The sequence below is a fragment of the Macrobrachium rosenbergii genome, chromosome 50 (genome assembly GCF_040412425.1).
Source record: "Macrobrachium rosenbergii isolate ZJJX-2024 chromosome 50, ASM4041242v1, whole genome shotgun sequence".
NCBI lineage: Eukaryota > Metazoa > Arthropoda > Malacostraca > Decapoda > Palaemonidae > Macrobrachium > Macrobrachium rosenbergii.
In genome coordinates, this window is record NC_089790.1 from 9555001 (window position 1) to 9570000 (window position 15000).

At 35.1% G+C, this 15000-nt stretch overlaps 1 protein-coding gene across 14 annotated transcripts in view; it reads right to left on the reverse strand.

Annotated features, from left to right (window-relative positions):
* Positions 1-15000, reverse strand: part of nab (NGFI-A-binding protein homolog) — a 698726-nt gene that overhangs the window by 586080 nt on the left and 97646 nt on the right. The gene's annotated exons all lie outside the window — the stretch shown is intronic.

Here is a 15000-nt window from a genome sequence, read left to right on the forward strand (position 1 = left end):
GTAAAAGAAAGCCGTAATCGTCGTAATCTCTTTGAAATTGGGAAAAAGATAATATAGCAGGAAGGATTGCAGTGTTTTATTTGTCTCCGCCAGCCTGCAAATGTTATAGCAAAATTCCGCGGAAATTTCCGAGGGATGAAGGCAACGACGCATTTGTATCATTAGTCGTTTTTAAATGAATAACAAATGTTCTTTTTTTATCACTTTTATCTATTTGCGTTTACGTTTATTTTTCGGCTACAAAAAAAAACCCACCGAGGCAAATGATCACACGTGAAGTGAAATCCATCATTCACAGGCGTAACCAAGGCAACCGGACTTGGCCCAAATATAAGAAAAACACACACACACAAAAAAAAAAAAGAGAGGTGACGGAAAAATGCCGGGCGTACAACAAAAAAACCCTCGTTTCACCATTCAGCTCAGTCCATCTTTTCATAACATCTGTAAATGATCGAAAAATTGCGCTCAAAAATGCGGGAGGGATTGTCCAATGAGCATACGCGCGCTCGAACAACAGCTGACAATGCTCCTTTGTCATGGTTGTTATTTTTACGGGAGCTCCTGCGCTGTAAGTCAATAAGCAATTAATATAAATCCTCCAATATCAATTATGTGTCGCCTACTCGCTACTGCTACAGACAGACGTGTCCATCTCTAGATTAACCATTATTTCTCTGGCTTTTATTACTCTCTCTCTCCCCAACCTTTCCAGTTTTCAGTTTATCTGAAAGTTGAACCAAACACTAAAAATTGAAAATCACGGAACTCATGAGAAACAAAGAGTACTTAAGGTTTATATGAGTACAACTGAATTGGAATTCTCCTATTCACTTGAGCATATCAGTTAATTAGAAATATGTTCATACGAGTCAAAAAATATGTTAGTGTATATATGTATATATATATATATATATATATATATATATATATATATAGAAGTGGAAATTTATGTGAGTGGGATAAACACATTTATACATATAGACACTCACCAGTATATATTGTACATATATATATATGTATGTATGTATGTATACATATACATACATAATGTACATACATACATATGTATATATATGTGTGTATTATAAAACCTTCGTGTATGTGCACGCGTAACGCGTTTATTATACCTACTTTTATGAGAACGGAGATATCCACACATTACATAACGAAAAGGTGACATTCATCTACCAACACCCTCAACCGATAAGAACTACGCCTGAAGCTTTGATATATAAAATGAACTCTTCGAGAAATTAAGCAGAACAAGTTTAAAACCCGTAGAATTTCAAGATATTTAAACTGCAGGTAATTTGAAACACCCCTGTTCTAAAGAGGAGTGAAGGCGCAGATAATTCCAAACATCAATGAACTCTAGAGATATGAAACCAAAATTACTTCTAAACTTCAATGGACATCAGAGGCATGAATCTCCATAGTGAACTTCAGAGACATGAGGCTGCAGGCAACTTTAAACATCAACGACTCTCAATGCATGAAACTGTGGGTAATTCTAAATGCCGATGGATCCATAGGCAAGTCAGTGCAAGTAATTTTAAACGCCAATGAAATCTACAAGCAAGAAATGTGGGTAATGTTAAACACCAATGGACTACAGATGCATGGAACTGCATGTAATCTTGAGCACCGGCGGACGAGAGAGGCATGAAAGTGCAGGTAATTTCAAACATCAGTGACTCCAGAGGCATGAAATGGCATGTGATTTTAAACATCAATGTCTTCGGAGGCATGAAAGTGTAGGTAATTTTAAATATCAATGACTCCAGAGGCATGAAATGAAAGTGTGGGTATTTTCAAACATCAGTGACTCCAGAGGCCTGAAATGGCATGTGATTTTAAACATCACTGTCTTCAGAGGCATCAAAGTGTAGGTAATTTTAAATATCAATGACTCCACAGGCATGAGAGTGTAGGTAATTTTAAACATCAATGACGCCAGAGGCATGAAAGTGGGGGTACTTCTAAATATCAATGACGCCAGAGGAATGAAATTTTAGGTAATTTCAAACACCAATGACTCCAGAGGCATGAAATTGCATGTAATTTCAAACATCAGTGACTCAAGAGGCATGAAAGTGCAGGCAATTCCAAACATCAATGACTCCAGAGGCATGAAAGTGCAGGTGATTTCAAACATCAATGACTCAGAAACATGAAAGCGCAGGTAATTCTAAATATCAATGACGCTAGAGGAATGGATGTGCAGGTAATTTCAAATATCAATGACTCCAGAGGCATAAAAGCACATGTTATTTCAAACATCAATGACTCCAAAGGCATGAAAGTGCAGGTAATTTCAAACATCAGTGACTCCAGAGGCATGAAAGTGCAGGTAATTTCAAACGTCAATGACTCAGAAGCCTGAAAGTGCAGTTAATTTTAAACATCAATGACCCTAGAGGCATGAAAGTGCAGGTAATTTTAAACATCAATGACCCTAGAGGCATGAATGCAGGTAATTTTAAACTGCTGCGACACTACAGGCATGAAAGTCAGGTAATTTTAAACTGCTGTGACACTACTGGCATGAAAGTGCAGGTAAATTTAAACATCAGTGACACTAGAGGTCTGAAAGTGCAGGTACACCAATAAACTCCAGGAGTATGAATCTGCAGGTAAGTTGGAACACAGGCAATACATTGCTGGAAATCCTAAACACCATTCCAAAGGCATAAAAGTACATGAGGTTTTTAAATATAAATGACTCCTGAGAGCAAGATGTTGCTGGAAACTTCCAATACCAATTCAAAGGCAAAAACTACATGAGATTTTTCAATGCAAATGACTCCAGAGGCAAGATATTGCCGGAAATTTCAAATACCAATCCAAAGGCATGAAACTACATGTACTTTTAAACATACAGTAAATGGATTCCAGGAGCATGGAAATGCAGATAATTTTCAACAAAAACAACAAGCATGAAAATTTCTATGGACTGCAGAGGCATGAAACTGCAGGATATTTTAATTTTAGGCATCAGTGCATTCAAGATACAAAACTACATAACTCTGGATCCCAGAGGCATGAAAGTGCAGGGTACATTTAGGCTAGGCAATCATTAAGGAGTCAGATATATATCATCTCCATAAAACTGTAAAATCGAAGAGGATGAACCCTGTAAAAAGTTTATCTGAGTAGAACTTTATACTTTATATAGGAGGTACACTTGCACAAAAGTGCTTTCTGTCACAAATTTAACGAACGACACATCCGGTGATTATGATGTTAAAACCTGTACTCATGGCAGGCTGGGTTACAATGATCCGGTGCTTTAGAAATATACTAAACCGTGACATTAAATGTCCTTTTTACATGTGTAGAAAAGATGGTTTGTCAACTACTTTTCAGTAGATGGTGGAATTAGAGTAAGTAGGAAAAATGGTGTAGGTGGTTACAGAAAAGTTGCATTAGCTTCCTCTTGTAAGAGAAATGTTTCTGTGAGACTGGCAGCTTAACGTAAGATAGATTTCCCCCAAATTAGATCTGCACATACGACCGAAAAACGCTGTATCAACAGACCAAATAAAGTAAAAAAAAAAATTCATACGTAAGAAATTATAGTAGCCGTACGCTCTCTAGTGTTATAACTTTGTATACATTACATATCCCAGCAATATTATTCGAAAACGACTTTCTAAGATAGCTTTCCTTTCGTTAACCCCGTCAAACAGAGGCTTAAAATTTCCAAGTGGAAGAGACGTGCTAATATAATGAAAATGTTTCTCTGAAGACAGTTAGCTAACGCTGGAAGACCGTCAAAATGACCACATTCTCTCTCTCTCTCTCTCTCTCTCTCTCTCTCTCTCTCTCTCTCTCTCTCTCTCTCTCTCTCAAGCAGGTTTATTCCATCATGTTAGGATCGCTGCAGTATTGTATTTTGCATAAAAACGTTGAAAATCCACCTCATAAAGAATAAAAGAAATTAAGCAAACGTAGCATACTCTAATTTTCCCATACTGAAGACATTTGCTGAGGCTGACGACCTCGTCTTTGGAACCTAAACAAATCGATAATTGGTAACTACATTCAGCTCCAACACCGGACATGTGCGATCACATAAACTCTCATCTCTTCAGTAAGCCTTGTTGCTTGCTTGCTTTGAGGAATTTTTAAAATCGTGTTAAGATGTCGTGCGGCTGATGGCGGCGCCTATATGGTTTTCTTGATAAAAATCAGACAACGAAAAGTAGAAATGCAAATCAATTAAAACTAACACAATCATACAACAAAAGCATGAGAGTACATTTAATTATAATAGTTCATTTGATAAATAGTGGTTACTAGGGATATGAAAATGCAGGTACTTTAGATACTAAGGAACTTCTGAGCGTGGAGAAGCAGGTAAATTTAAATGAAAAGAGTAGGTAAGGGTAGATGTATAAAGAGAATCAATCTCATCAAGGCGGGGGAGGGGAGAGGTTTGTTTACAGGTATATTTTTGCTGACTATAAGGATTCAACAAGAAGCCATGACGGGGTTGGGTTAATCTTAGACACTATGGGGCTACAGCGTATAAAAGTGCAATTCGTTTGAATACTAGCCGACCGCAAAACGCATACATGCAGTAATTTTGGATATAATGAGAAAATTATGAAGGGTTAAGGTCAGTTATTTTGGTGACATTACAGGTAGTTTTAGAAGCACTAATGATTCCAAGAACGCAGAAAGTATTATATTGTACGAACTAAGAAATCCATGAGTGAAAAAGAAAAGTAGGACGAAAATTTTAGGCGTCATAAAGTTACAGACTACGCAGCTTTGTCAAAAGATAATTTGTGTTAACCAAATTATATATTCATGATCATGTATAAGCATATTTGAAAGTAAGTACGAAGGTACCTTTTACATACGGAGTGCCTTCTTACCAAGGCTAAAGAAATATGAACGAGTTTGTTCTAATGTAACAGCATTTAGTTCTTATAATACCTAGAGATGAAACAGCCTTGCTAACAATACTCAAACCTGAGGCATATCATTACTATGGAGATGCTTTGAACGAGCCGGATACAATAAATTGCAAATACATATACGATAACTGCATCTATTAAATAAACGTATATTCATACAGCAACATAAACTTAAACATTACAAATACCACCATTAATATCGAATTTACTTTGACATAGGGACAACTTTGACCCAAAGGGAAATATATATATGTGCTCCTTTTCTGACCAAGATTCGAACTATGATTTTGTGTTAATTCTTTTCGAATCCTGGTAAGGAAAAGTGCACTTATACATAACTCCCTTTTGGGGTGGCTTATCATTTAATACATATATATATATATATATATATATATATATATATATATATATATATATATATATATATATATATATATATATACATATATATATAGTAGTATATATATATACATATATATACTGTATATATATAATTAACAATAAGACAAAGTAGTTCTTAAAAAGCAGCCGACAGATAAACGAGAGAATGGAAAAGTATGAATCCCCACAGTCCCTCGAAGGATATAGCTAACTACGCTGCTATACAGCGGCAAATGTAGAAAACAACTGCAAGCATTACAGTACTGACTGACATCAAAAATGTGTGTATATCGTTTGGCGAACTCCCGATTTAAACAAGAGCAATTATTCTTGGGCAGGAACGAGCCGGAGAGTTTTCCAAAAGGAAACAATAAACAGAACCGCGGTAAAACTCGCGATGGAAATCTTGAGCCAAGATTATCCCGGCTGCGAATAGACCAGAAGGCCAGAGATGAATCTCCGGAAATTTCGAAACAAGAATAAATCGCAAAAAAGCGACGGGAAGCCAAGCTGTTTTTAGGCCATAAAATTAGTAGCGGCTTTCGCTTCTTTTGACATTGCGCCAGCGAATACTCTAAAAACCCCGATAAATTTCCCACGGTACTTTTACGCCGGGGCCCGACAAAAAGTTTTAATTAACGATAATTTGAGTAATGAAATAACAGCGACACCATTAATTAGTCGATGCTCCCAGGTGAAAAATAAATAAAGTGAAAAATGACGACGCGATAATTTCTATAAACGCGATTCAAAGAACGGAAAGAGAGGTTATTAATGCGGGGCTGCGAATCACCTCATTAAATATCCTCGGCAAAACTCGAATCAAAGGGAAAAACAAATAACAAAAAGCACATCAAGAAAGACTGTCGGAGGAAAAATGCCGGCGCATTTTCAAAGAGAGAGGCGCCGCCGAAAAGGGACGTCAAGAAACAGGTAAAAAGGACGCCCACCCCCGAGTGCAAATACACGAGATTACAAAAAAATGATTGAAACAAAGACAAAACAAATTAAATAAAAACAAAGCGCAGAATACAGACCATGTAGTCTGAAGCGCTCATAATGACTCAAAGGTTCACACAAATAGCAGCGGCTGAACGTTAGGGGCAGGGGAAAAAATCGTGGTATTAATGAACGCTGAAAACTGATCATCAGCTTTTAATATCTAAAGGACAGGATGAAGAGAAGAAAAATAAAAACCGTTCCCACAACTTCAACAACAACACCGTTTATGTGTAACATTTTTTTATATAGACTTTTTATATTTTTCTCTTTTTATTGGTTTACGCCTTACAAGTTAGTAAGCCTCTCAGATGGCTACGGTACTTCGCCACAATAAAAGGTCTTTGGTGCATTTTAATTCCGAGATCCGTATTGAAAAACTCGTCGCCTCTGGCGATAACTTGATCCTCGTTCTTTCCCACAGGATTCTTCTTTACAAATGGTCGGAGTCTTTGACAGAATTCCCTTTATTCTACCGTTTGTGTTACCTCCAACTCTTTCCTCTCAATGCCAATGATTATTCTCAAACATTTTTTGCCTCAAAAGCAAAAATATTTATCGTTACTGAATCCTTAAAAATAACATGAATTTCGATAAAGAAGAGAAGAATATACTCAATACATAGCATACGAATTTTTTAGTTTTTATCGTAACTAAAGTTTTATGGCAGAATTATTCGGCTCATTATAAATGATTAGTCTTGCAAAATTGAAAGAAAACTGCTTTAGACCGTAAAAGTCAATTCTTTTTCTTCACTGAAATAATACTCATATTTAAACTCTCTCCTTGTTTCTTAATACTTAACAGGAACTGATACTTTAGCAGGGCTTTTGAACCTTTTACATTTCAATGTTTTCCGCTAAAAGTACTTCTCTCGGATGAGGTTTAGCGGTTATAAATGTCATTTTTTCCCTTAATTCTTTTTCCTTTTTTATACTTTCATCGATTTCCTTTCATTTATACTTATTTTTTCTTCAATTACAAGCGGCTAATGGTCTTCCCTTTTATATTCCCCACGTGCATTTCAGGTCTTATACGACTTTTCTGCGTTTTATTCCCCTTATTTTTTACTCCCTTTACTCGCAAAAACGTGGTCTCTCTCTCCTTCTCGCTCATCCTGGCAACTGGTTCTTGTCTATCTCATCCTATCTCGCAAAGTCGTCAGGCAGGTCCGACACTCGGCGATCTTCCGCGGAAGAAACACGGCCCCGGAAGACGGGTTAGTGGGTCATTAAGCGATTTTCGACCGTTTCATCGAAGTTCTATCAGCGCCGGCAGGAGGGAGAGATCGATTAGTGGACATCAACAAAAGCAAAAGAGATGCGTTTGTATGAGTCACTAAAGCATATGAATGTACTGCCCAGGAATGCGCTCATGCATATGCATTCAGACATCACGCATACTTGACAACAAAATATTCGATTGAAGTTACGTACACGCATTCAGTATGTATATATATATATATATATATATATATATATATATATATATATATATATATATATATATATATATATACATATATATATATATATATATATATATATATATTATATATATATATATATATATATATATATATATATATATATATATATATGTATGTAACTCAAATAAGGCCACGTTATACATATCATTATCATAACCACTCCAACGCTACTAATAAAAATACTAACATTTCAACCAAATACTCAAATTTTCACGTCACTTAATTTTCGTCCATTAAGGAAATGAAGCATTTAACGGCACTGAAGGAATAATAAATTTATAATATATATGATGAATACATATCCTGTAGAGGAAAGGCAGTTGGAGACCAAGAGCAAAACGGCCGAGCAAGCGAGCGAGCGAGCGAGGAGCAGAAGGCAGAAGAGAATGGGACCGGCCTTAGCCTGAGAATGGAGCGGAGAGAGAGAGAGAGAGAGCGAGAGCTAGAAAGGGAGGGAGCGGGAAGGAGAGATCGCCGCTCGATAAACTTGAGTTACCCCCGTCTTGTCTTAAGCACTTTCTCACAGAAAATCAGCGGCATATAAGAAAAGGGGGTGACTTTGCTAGATCTTGGAGAGGCCGACCTGGAGATCATCCGTTGTAAGACGCCGCCGCGGCCCGAATTTCTGCGTCGAGGAATAACCATACACGTAGCTCAGATTTAACCGTGAGATCATAAGGAATTCGTCGGGAGTGAAACGGTGATTTTACCAGCAGGATTTAAATACATTCAAGTCTATCGGGAGGCAATACGGAATACTTCAGGCCTGAAACGGTGATTTTAACAGCAAAATCAAAAAAAAAAAAAAAAAACATGTAATTCCACCGTAGGCCGGACAGCAGTTGCTAAAACACAGTGTATGTGACCGATCCCAAGTTAACAACAAAAAATGAATGCATTAGAGATAATATCTGCCGCTTAACTTTACGGAAATTTGTATATCTCGTGACTGCATCAACTGTTCTGCCTTTTCAAGTAACACAAAAGCTGTTCCAACAAGTTGCTGACATTAACTAATGAGGAGAAAGTAAATTCTGCTATTGTGTAAATAAATCCTAGACAAAGCCAAGTCAATTGATTCCTCGCAGTATATTTGTGACTGGATGATGATTCCAGTATAATATTCAAAATTTTATGTAGAAGCATTCAATAAAGATGCAGGAAGGTCTGGACTCTTCATAAAAAATGATTAAGAAACAGAAACAATTAAAGAAAATATATCAAACACGCTTACTGCATTAGTTCAGCATCCAGTGAGAAACTCCATAGCAACCAATAATTGTTTTACAAAAACATAAATTTTAACCATACATGATAAACTGAACACATCATAAAGCAATCACTAAAATATTTACACGACCCACAAGACGTTATTTAAGAGACGAATAAGGTAAGAAAACGCTCAGTAAAATACAGGATCTACAAGCTGGTGAGTCTCGCAACCTGATTCGTTCTCGGTATTTCTTTTCCTTCCTTTCCTTTCATCCGTCCCTCACAGAAGGATCTCTCTTTTCCGTATCCTATCGACATATCCTATCACAGCATGGAAGGGGGTCCTTGACGAGGTAATCCTTCATTGAGACTGGTTGGAGGGTATTACCGGGATCTGGCTACTAAGTAAGAAAAAAGTTGCATTACATATTCCACTGAGTGATTGAATTACTTACAAACATACAAACACACCAGCATATTATATGTATGTGTATAACATTATATATATATATATATATATATATATATATATATATATATATATATATATATATATATATATATACACAATCATATATATATATATATATCATATATATATGTATATGTATATACATATACTTATATATATACTGTACATACATACATATGTATATGTATATATATACATATACACATACATACTCAACGTCGTTCAAACGAATATGAAATACGGAACAAGAAAATTGCGAGTGTTAAAAGGCCATTTCACACGAGCAACGGCGAATCAAGCCGTATAAGTTGAAGCAATTTAGACAGAACGTTTACTATGAGGGGTTCCGAGATAGAGGCATCAGGCGCATTTAACACAAATCCATTCCTGCAACTATATCTGTAAAGATTTTCAGAGAATCCTAGAGGTAAATTTAGTTGGTCTTTTATTCACTCTAGGAAAGACATAAATATCTGGTTCCATAAGATATTTTGCATATTAAATGACTGACTTTTATCGGCAGTTAAACACTGAAAGAGGAAGCAGCTAGCTTCCAAGTAAGTGACTCTTTCAAAATCATGAGAGAGAGAGAGAGAGAGAGAGAGAGAGAGAGAGAGAGAGAGAGAGAGAGAGAGAGAGAGAGAGAGAGAGAGAGAGAATTGAATTGAAATGAATACTGAATTTAGGCCAAAACATTTTTTATTGTATATTTAATCAAGAGAGGCATAACACTGATGTGTCCTTGGGAAACTTGAGCTTCCTCGCCAAGTAAAAATAACGATTTATTTATATCTCATCACGATCAATCAGGTACCCTCAGAAATATCAAGTCATCTTAAGAGGAAGAACAAGAAAAAGAAAAAAAACAGATTTACCGTAAAATTAAAAACATAAGGTAATACTCCTTCAACACGCACTCAAAAACGATGTTCAAGAAAAAAAAAAAAAAAAAAAAAGGTTACAGATCAATTATGAAGTTAATAATTCTACAAAGGCCATCCGCTGTCCCCTTAAGCTTGAGTTTGTATGGGACAGAATAGAACCAGCTCCCCATGCAGTGGGGAAGACATCAAAATAATTCAAGTGACCTCAGAAAGTTCTTTCACGAAATCACCTAAGTGTTTGTGAATGCAAGACTCAATTTCATGTTCACAGGTGCAGGAAACATTTGCAAAAATTGATAATGAGTTTTTGTAAGTGGCATGCGAATAAAAAGAATGAATGAATGGATACATAAAAAAAAAGGCCAAAGGATAAGCATGGGACCAACGGAGGTCATTCAACTACACAATGACAGAGGGGCGACAATTATTCATATTTCCCAGTCTTGGAAGCAGACACTACAATTCAGTATTGCAGACTGTCAGACTTTCTATATATATATATATATATATATATATATATATATATATATATATATATATATATATATATATATATATATATATGTATATATATATATATATATATATATATATATATATATATATATATATATAAATATATATAATATAAATATATATATATATATATATATATATATATGTATATATATACGAAACAGATATACACTAGCGACAAACAAAAAAAACTACGGTTATGCAATATCTTGTACAAATAACTGAACCGGGCAATTAAACTGAACGCACCAGCACGGATGAACTCTGATGTCACTTCAGTGAGAAGTCATCAGTAAATATCTTTCTTTATATTTCTTAACTTTTTTAACATTTCTACAGAAAAGAATAAGGCATGCTCTATTCTTTCCCATTTTTATATAATCCATCATTCTTTTCTTTACTCCTTAATTCTACAATTGTAATTTTTTATATACGACATTATTCTTTTATTTTTCTCCTTAATTCTACAATTTTAAAATTAATTAGCTCTCGAATATTCTGCGCCCACATAAGCACAAAGAGAGAGAGAGAGAGAGAGAGAGAGAGAGAGAATAACTATTTGAAAAAATCAGGAGAGAGAGAGAGAGAGAGAGAGAATAACTACTTGAAAAAATCACCCTACTCGCTCTCGGCATGTGATTTAAAAAAATAACAGTCAAAATAGCAAAGAAAAGAATGCACAGTCCGCTAAAATAACAAAATAATTTTTAAAAAGTTTTATTATTATTGTTAACATCATCATACTTATTTACTAGTAATCCAAAGCTTGCGTCAAAGTAAAAAATGAGCAAAACAAAATTTCTGGCTTTGACTCTACGAAAGGTTACGTGCCGTTATTGGAAATCTGGAGAAATAATATCCTTAGCATCGTAATTCAGTCAATAAACTTTCAATTCGAACGTGAGACTACAACCCAATATTATCTATTGGCGAATGGTCAGAAAAGAACGGAAACCCAATAACGCAATTCATACTGTCAGAATAGTATAATATACTATAAAAATAAAAATACTGCATGTGTGAAGTGGGTGTGTACATATATATATATATATATATATATATATATATATATATATATATATATATATATATATGTGTGTGTGTGTGTGTGTGTGTGTGTGTGTGTGTGTGTGTATATATATATATATATATATATATATATATATATATATATATATATATATATATATATATATATATATATATATATATATATATATATATATATATATATATATATATATATATATATATATATATATATATATATATATATATATATATATATATATATATATATATATATACATACATACATATATATATATATATATACTATATAACAGATTTGTGTATTTTCGTATAATCATAGAAATCACAGGATCTCATTTAACATAACAAGCATCTTAAAATATACATACAAATACCCCCATACAAATGAGTGTGCATGTTTCTGCGGAGATGAATATTATGCAAGTTTTCGGTCAAAGGAGTTATTCATGTTTAAATGATGAAAGTAGCATTAACTGTTATTTTCATTTTACCTGGTGCCATTACCTATTAAAAGGTACAATTTATTGATGAATAATGCATGTATTCATGTATGCAAGTGTATGTGTGTATAAACACACTTTACACATAAAGAACATGCATACTTATCGAATTTGACATTTCCCGTTTTAATTTTCAAATCAATAAATCTTGTGGAAGTCACGCAATTTGACAATAAGTTAAATACAGAGGTTGGGGTGTGCAAAAGCGTTTCTTATTCTCTTAAAAATCATAAACGCCATTGTAGAAACAAACGTAAATCCTCATAATTATAAGTCATCATCATAAGTGGAATACAATGAGTTCCTCTACCAATGTTACATTAGCGACAAACTATCCCTCAGTCTTAGAAGTTATTCAGACCACTGTGTTTAAACTTCCAACAGCGTTTAATCTTTGGAAGCAATTGAGTTCACGGCTGTTCAAAACTCCAGCGACTTTCAGGAAGTCGAGGATTTCTTCTCCTGACAAAAATAATGAACCTGTCACATCCATCTCCAATAACTGTTTCTCTCTATCATCATTAGCGCTGCCATACTCATTCGTCCGTCAACTCTCCAGATTGGAATATGACAACCGAGATTGCGTCGCAATATTTAATGCATTGCATAATCATCTTGCAATGACCTCAATTGCCGTATGTAGGGGTTTGAGGATTTAGCTGACAACTCTACTTCGCATTTGATATCTCTTAATTGTATGATCGAAGTCATTCGGCTATCTTAAACAGTTTCTCCGTTAATCTATTTCAGGATATTGACAGCAAGATAAGAAATTAACATGAAGTCTTTACTTCTAAGTAATGTTTAGGTAATTTTGTTTTCGTTTTGTTATTCATGAATATCAAAATATTTTTTCAGTTTAAAAAAAAGAAAATAATGGTGTCGATAATGGAGATCATTGGTTTCGTTTGTTTTTTTAGTTAATGCTATTATCGACTTCAGATACCGAAAAAGACGAAATTGCTAGAAATCATCAACAAGGAATTCAAGTTTCAAGACAAAAATTTATGTTGTTTGGAGCCGACGTCATTTCGAACTGGGAAAAACAGGGCTTCTACTTAATGTTATTATCAACGGCAGATCATAAGAAAGACGAAATTACTCGATTTCAATACGAAATTCGTTTCAAAACAAAAATTGATGTTGCCTGCCACCGACGCTAGTTTGCACTGGGAAAAATAGGTCTTCTTACAAAATGTTCAACGTCCAATAATAAAACAGAAAACACTGCTAGATTTAAATGAAGAAGTTCAGGTTTCAAAACAAAAACTGATATTGTTTGCCACCGACGCGACGCGACGCTAGTTTAAACTGGGGAAAAACAGGGAGGTATTTACCAGTTTCCAAAGCATCAGAACTGCTAACCTATCCCCGGCTCCTCTCCGGCATTTTTCCCCAAGAAGATTATGCTAACTCTTACCCTTTAGCGGACCATAACACAAACACTGCAAATTCCCCCTGGAAACACATTAAAGAATTCCAAACCGCCCTGAGGGACGATCGCAAATGACTTACTCTTTCTCTCCAGGGAGAAAGTTTGTGCATATTCCCCCACCCCGCCATCTCCCTAACCCCATCCAATGAATCTTCCAACCCCCCCAACCCCCACAGGCAAACAAGCATCCCTAGTCTTCCCCTGGTCTTCCCCCTACCCCTCCCCGCTGTTAAGTGATGAATACCCAGCTCTTTTTCCCCTTCACATGATGAATAATCACCTCTCCCCCTCAGGTGATGATTGCCGTGTTAACCCCCGCTACCCCCCCTACAGGTAGTGAATAACCATTTACCCATAGATGCTTTCGCTCCCCTCTTCGCTTCTCGAGCACTCCCCTCTTTTCCCCTCACATTACTCATTTCCATTCTTCGTCTGATTGAATTTGCTTCCACGAAACGAAAAAAAAAAAAAAATAGGACAAATTAAACGGGAACGATTAGAAATCTTTGCATTCGAAAACTTATGAAAAAAAAAAGGCTCCGGGAACAAGCATGCTGAACGTACGAGATTTGAGAGATAAGATTTACATACTCAACTTATTTATTAAAAGGAGAGGTTCTCGTAAAAAGGAAAATTATCCAACATTCAGAATGTGGAAATTTCGGAAAGGAACGCAACCAAATAGGAAAGAATGACTTATTATAACTTAGCATCTAAGACAACTTGTACCACTACTGTAACTACGACAGGAGCTACTGAAATATTTTTACCACATCTTAAATAGAACATGAAAACTCGAAGAAAATGTATTATTTACCAACGAAGGAGTGAAATTCAACGTACATTAAAACAATGAAAATAAGCGACTGATGCCATTTTACCAATTCTTAAATAAGACATGAGGGCTCGAAGCAACTTCATCAATTACCAAGAAAACAAGAGAATTCTTTCACAGCGTGACAAAGAGAATTCAGCTTTTGCGTAGCCCAGCCCCGAACAGTAATAGATAAATAAATAAATAAATAAATAAAAACACATTAAGAAACAAGAAACGGAATCAAGAGGAGAAGATCCAGAGAAGATCCAGAGAAGATCCAGAGATTATACATCATTCAAACTTAAGTGATATTT